The sequence below is a fragment of the Sapajus apella genome, unplaced genomic scaffold (genome assembly GCF_009761245.1).
Source record: "Sapajus apella isolate SASKATOON/1434 unplaced genomic scaffold, GSC_monkey_1.0 scaffold10, whole genome shotgun sequence".
NCBI classification, from domain to species: Eukaryota; Metazoa; Chordata; class Mammalia; order Primates; family Cebidae; genus Sapajus; species Sapajus apella.
Genome location: NW_022436950.1, coordinates 9,957,621 through 9,964,125, shown reverse-complemented (window position 1 = coordinate 9,964,125; position 6,505 = coordinate 9,957,621).

Below are 6,505 nucleotides of genomic sequence, written 5' to 3'. Positions count from 1 at the left end.
GCCGGGCACGGTGGCTCAAGCCTGTAATCCCAGCACTTTGGGAGGCCGAGGCGGGTGGATCACGAGGTCAAGAGATCGAGACCATCCTGGTCAACATGGTGAAACCCTGTCTCTACTAAAAATACAAAAAATTAGCTGGGCATGGTGGCGTGTGCCTGTAATCCCAGCGACTCAGGAGGCTGGGGCAGGAGAATTGCCTGAACCCGGGAGGCGGAGGTTGCGGTGAGCCGAGATCGCGCCATTGCACTCCAGCCTGGGTAACAAGAGCGAAACTCCGTCTCAAAAAAAAAAAAAAAAAAGAAGAAGATCAGGAAAGGCTCCTCAGAGGATGTGAAGTTTGACTTGAGATCAGGAAGATTGGTGAGTGGAAAAAAGGCCAACACAGCTGAAGCACAGAGAGTCAGGGTGGTGAGGCAGGGGCCAGGCTATGCTGGCTTTGTGGAATGTGGTCAGGAGCTTTGTCCTGATACTGAGAACATGAAAAATTATTGGTTTCTATTTATTCATTTTTTAAATTTTATTATTTTTTGGAAATGGAGTTTTGCTCTTGTCACCCAGGCTGGAGTGCAATGGCGCGGTCTCTGCTCACTGCAACCTCTGCCTCCTGGGTTCAAGCGATTCTCCTGCCTCAGCTTTCTAAGTAGCTGGGACTATAGGCACCCACCACCATACCCGGCTAATTTTCATGTTCTTAGTAGAGACAGGATTTCACCATGTGGGCTGGACTGATCTTGAACTCCTGGCCTCAAATGTTCTGCCCACTTTGGCCTCCCAAAGTGCTCAGATTATAAGCATGAGCCACCACTCCCAACCAAATTACTGGTTTTTAAGGAGGTAAAGTGGTTGGCATACTATATTCCAATGATTCTGAGACACTTTTTTTTTCCGTTTCTGAAATCAAAGTTTAATTAGCATTATTTTCTTTCTGGGCTATATGTGAAATAATGACGTAACCTATATAGTCAGGGGCATTCTAGAGTTGGTGAGGTATGGTGATTCGTTTTGCAATTTTAAAAGTTCGTGTTGGAGGTAATATGGAGAACAGATTTGTGATCAGTGGCATGGATCAGGCTTAATTGTATAATAAAATGCAGAAATTCACTATTGATGCTGAGTAACACTAATATTTTCATCTCAAATCTTTTTTGAGACAAGGTCTTGATCTGTCACCCAGGCTGGAGTGCAGTGACACGATCATGACTCACTGTAGCCTCAACCTCCTGGCCTCAGCCTCCAGGTAGCTGGGACCACAGGTGCATGCCACCATGCTTGCCTCTTTTTTTGGGGGGGGCGGTGGGTAGAGACAGGGTCTCACTTTGTTGCCCAGACTAGTCTCGAACTCCCAGGCTAAAGTGATTCTTCTGCCTCAGCCTCACAAAGTGCTGGGATTACAGGTGTGAGGCACTGTGCCCAGCTGAATTTTCTTTTCATCACAGTAGTTCCTTGTTCTCAATCATAATAAGTAAATACTATTCATCTGAACTTAAAAAACTATCTTTATAAAATGCCCCTTTTATTTAATGGGTAAGCATAAATTCATATAGATATTTGTAAATAGATACAGATAAAATCTGTATCTATTTACAAATAGATAAGCATTCTGCTTTAAAAAGTTTGGAAACTGCTGGTCTAGGTAATAGGGATTCATTAGCCAAGGATTTTTGCACAGGAGAATAAAATGATTGAAGCTGTAGTATAGAACTGTGACTCCGGCCACAGCAATAGAGAGGTATGACAGAGAGAGTTGGGGAAGGTGCTGTGAGAATGGAAGAGAGGGGATAGGTAAGTTGTTTTTTTGTTTGTTTGTTTTGTTTTTTGAGACAGTTTTGCTTTCGTTGCCCAGGCTGGAGTGCAGTGGCGCAATCTTGGCTCACTGCAACTTCTGGCCTCTGGGTTCAAGTGATTCTCCTGCCTCAGCCTCCCTAGTAGCTGGAATTACAGACACACACCACCACATCCATCTAATTTTTTGTATTTTTAGTAGAAACAGGGTTTCACCATGTTGGCCACGCTGGTTTCGAACTCCTGACCTCAGGTAATCCATCCACCTCAGACTCTCAAAGTGCTGGGATTACAAGCATGAGCCACTGCGCCCAGCCAGATGGGTTAGTTTTCTTACCCCAAAGAACAGATAACCACTTACTACCTCATAATAATGTTTCAAGGATTACATAAGGAAAGATAAACACATTTTTTACACATTTTCCTGCCCTATCTTACATTTTTATTGTGGTAGGGTCCTTTGATCCCAAGATGAGTCTTCCTCCCATCTAAAACTGTATTAAAGTATCTCTTCAGCATTTTTTTTTAAAAAGAACAGCCTGGCCAACATGGTGAAACCCCGTCTCCACTAAAAATACAAAAAAAAAAAAAAAAAAAAATTAGCTGAGCGTGGTGGCGCGCACCTGTAATCCCAGCTGCTTGGGAGGCTGAGGCAAGAGAATCCCTCGAACCCAGGAGGAGGTTGGAGTGAGCTAAGATCGCACTACTGCACTCCAGCCTGGGAGACAGAGCAAGACTCCGTCTCAAAAAAAAAAAAAAAAAAAAAAGAAAAGAAAAGAAATAGATTGCCATTTGACTGGAAAAAGTCCTTTCCACATTCATACCCTTTAAAGCCTCTGCTCCCCCATTACTGCCTTTCACACGTTGGTTCCCCGAGGCTCCCTCCTCTGAAGATGGCGGCCATCTTGACCTTTACGGAAGCTCCACGAGACCCTAAAGGAGTTGAGAACCACCAGGCGTGGTGTCTCATGCCTGTAATCCCAGCACTTCAGGATGCCAAGGCGGGTGGATCACCTGAGGTCAGGAGTTTGAGACCAGCCTGGCCAACATGGTGAAACCCCACCTCTACAAAAAATAAAAAAATTAGCCGGGCGTGGTAGCGCAGGCGGTAGTCCCAGCTACTTGGAGGCCAAGGTGGGAGGATTGCTTGAGCCCAGGAGTCCAGGCTACAGTGTACCGGATCGGGGCCACTGCATTCCAGCCTGCTTGGCAAAGTGAGACCCTGTCTCAAAAAAATATATAAAAAAGAGCTAAGAAGCTGTTGGCAGCGTTTTTAATGCTTTTATATTCTGCCTACTGTGTCAAACTAATTTTTCCCAATTAGTGGAGCTCATTTAAGCTGTAACTAAAGGATGTTTTTACATAAATGAAATAACATTCCTAAATATTACTTTTTTTCTTTTTTTTTCTAATAGACATCTACAGAACTAAATATTACTTTTAAACCCGGATTCTGTTTAACTTGTTTCGTTTTTGAGGGTGGTTAGTAACACCAAGACTACCTTATTAAAAGCATAACTAAGAGCAATTGATGGATACATAAAGATGTGGTAGGCACATCCATGTAATAGTACTCGTAATGCTTAGGTATGTATCTGATCTATGGAAGATAGGCTGTAGGCTGTATAACCAATGTACATGTGTGTTATGGACTGAATTATGTCTCCCCCAGAAAGATATGTTGAAGTCCTAACCCGGGATACCACAGACTATGACCCTATTTAGAAACAAGGTTAGGGCTGGGTGCAGTAGCTCACACCTGTAATCCCAGCACTTTGGGAGGCGGAGGCGGGTGGATCATGAGGTCAGGAGTTTGAGACCAGCCTTACTAACATGGTGAAACCCCGTCTCTACTAAAAATACAAAAAATTATAAAAATTAAAAAAACAAAAGGTATCTTAGTCCCCTCTGCTATGGAAAAAAAGAAAAAAAAATGAAACAAGGTCATTGCAGATGTAGTTAGTTAAAATGAGACCCTGCTGGAGTGGAATGAGCCCCCTAATCCAATACTCCTGTTGTGCTTATGTGACGACAAACACACAGAAAGCCACGTGATGATGAAGGCAGAGATTGGAGGGACACAGCAAAAATTGCCAAAGATTTTCAGCAAACTAGCAGAAGCTAAGAGACTTCCCCTTCAGAAGGAAGGAGCATGGCCTTACCAACACTATGCTTTTGGACTTCTATCCCAAGAATCGTGAGACAGTGAATTCACGTTGTTTTAAGCCACCCCATTTGTGGTCCTTTCTTATGACAGTCCTGAGTATGTGAAGCTATTTGGGGCCCACCTATTTGATTCACCTAAATATGTCAGTGGGAAAATACAGAGTTGCCGCGTGTGTCGGTCATTTCATACCTTGTCCAAGCCTCCACCTGAGATAAATCACCATCTGTTTGGCACAATCCCCCTGGCCTACTGCTTCCACTGGACCAAGGACAGACACCTGACTCTAGTGCAGTGAATCTACCAGCTGACCAGCATCCATAGGACTTGGGTGGCCTGGTGTGAAAAGGGGAGCCCCTTCTTGAAAATGAAGACTAAGACACACAAGAATATAGCTGCAAGGATTAGCTTCAGGGAACAAAATAGAAAGGTACAGAGGAAGCTCCACGTGGCCATTCTGAAGCTTATGCCGACTGCTGGCCAGGAGAGGTGAAAAAAAAAAATGCTCAAAGAAGGGACGTGACAGTGGGAAAGGGGAGAGAGGAAGGGATTTGTTACTCTCACTCGAGGCTGCAAGTTGCCTCTCCACAATTAATCTCACCTTTTAGTAGAGAACCCAGCTTTTCAGGCCTGGTGCAGTGGCTCATGCCTATAATCCCAACACTTTGGGAGGCCAAGGATCACTTGAGGTCAGAGCTCAAGACCAGCCTGGCCAACGTGGCGGAAGCCTTGTCTCTACCAAAATGCAAAAATTGGCTGGGCATGGTGGTGCGTGCCTGTAATCCCAGCTACTCCAGAGGCCAAGGCAGGAGAATTGCTTGAACCCAGGAGACGGAGGTTGCAGTGAGCTGAGATCGTGCTACTGCACTCCTACCTGGGTGACAGAGCAAGATTTCGTCTTAAAAAAAAAAAAAAAAAAAAAGCTTTTAGATGGACTTAATGCTTCCCATGCGTGTCCTAACCTCCCTGGCAGACAAGTGTGACCTTAAAGCTAAGTATTAACTAATGACTTTTAGGAGGTTTCTTTAAAGGGAGGTGGGATAAGGCTGGGCCCCTTCCTGTGGCTGCTTAGAAATGCAATCAAGGGCGAGGGGTAAAATGGATAATAGGAGGCAGCATCCTCCTCCCACGCACCACAACCCTGTGTTGGAGCTCCCGAGAGCCCGTGGCATCACAGTACATTCCGCCGTTCTGCTGTGTACCACGCTCTGTCCTGTCTTGCCTTTCCCTTTCTCTTCAGTTCTTCTTTCTGTTTCCTTTTATTTCTCTTCCATCTTGTTTGTTTTTACCTACCCTGCACAAAAATGTTGGTTGGGACCTTTGGGTTCCTCATTCTGGTTACCTGGTGCAGTGAGTCTGTATCCTGAGAAATTCATGGAGATCACCAGCTTCATAGACTTGAGGCCTAGCAGCTTCCAGGGGCCCCAGGACCAGCAGGTGGGAAGGCCCTGGGGGGTCCAGGACAGCTCCAGCCTGGCTGCACAGGAGCGGGAGTGTACCAGGGCCTACCTGCTGCTCCACCACGGGCTTGTTCACTTGTCTCCCACGGCGTCTCTGGGTCTACGTGTCCCTCGGCTTTTGCTGCCCATACCAAAGGCTCAGTTCTGAGCCTCAAGTTCCATTTCCTCCAAAGAGAGGATCTGACTCTCTCATTCAGCCGCTTGGCCGTGTTGAGGAGCTTTTTCCCACAGTCAAGCCTATCTATTGCCTACCCTTGGACCATGTGGTAGGAATTGATGTTTTTACCACCAGCTCTGTCTCTCTTCTTGTGGTTACAGTGTCCTGGTTTGCCACAGGAAAGTCATGCCTTCCTCATCCTCATTTCATATGGTCTAAATAGTCTCATATGGACCCACCATCCTCATTGTCCATAGTGATGCTGAGATGGGTCCATTCCCAGTCCAAGCCAATGAGATGCTTGAGAAAGCCCTACTTCCCTTATTTCTGAACTTGTTGTAATGATGTGAACCAGGATCTAGCAGCCGTGCTGTCACCGCCAGGGACAACCTACCTGCAGGTGCAGCCAGTGCGGAGGGAGAGGTGGGGTCTCTGTGGCACTGTTTGAGCGTCCGCAGCCAGCTAGGCGTTACTGTTTAGGTAAGTCAATAGGGAGCCGGGTGCGGTGGCTCACAGCTGTAATCCTAGCACTTTGGGAGGCCGAGGTGGGTGGATCACCTGAGGTCAGAGTTCAAGACCAGCCTGGCCATCATGGTGAAACCCCATCTTTAAAAAAAAAAATTAAAAAAAAAAAAGGTAGCCGGGCACGGTGGCTCACGCCTGTAATCCCAGCACTTTGGGAGGCTGAGGTGGGTGGATCACGAGGTCAAGAGATCGAGTCCATCCTGGTCAACAAGGCGAAACCCCGTTTCTACTAAAAATACAGAAAATTAGGTGGGCGTGGTGGCACATGCCTGCAATCCCAGCTACTCAGGAGGCTGAGGCAGGAGAATTGCCTGAACCCAGGAGGCAGAGGTTGCAGTGAGCCGAGATCGCGCCATTGCTCTCCAGTCTGGGTAACAAGAGCGAAACTCCGTCTCAAAAAAAAAAAAAAAGATAAGT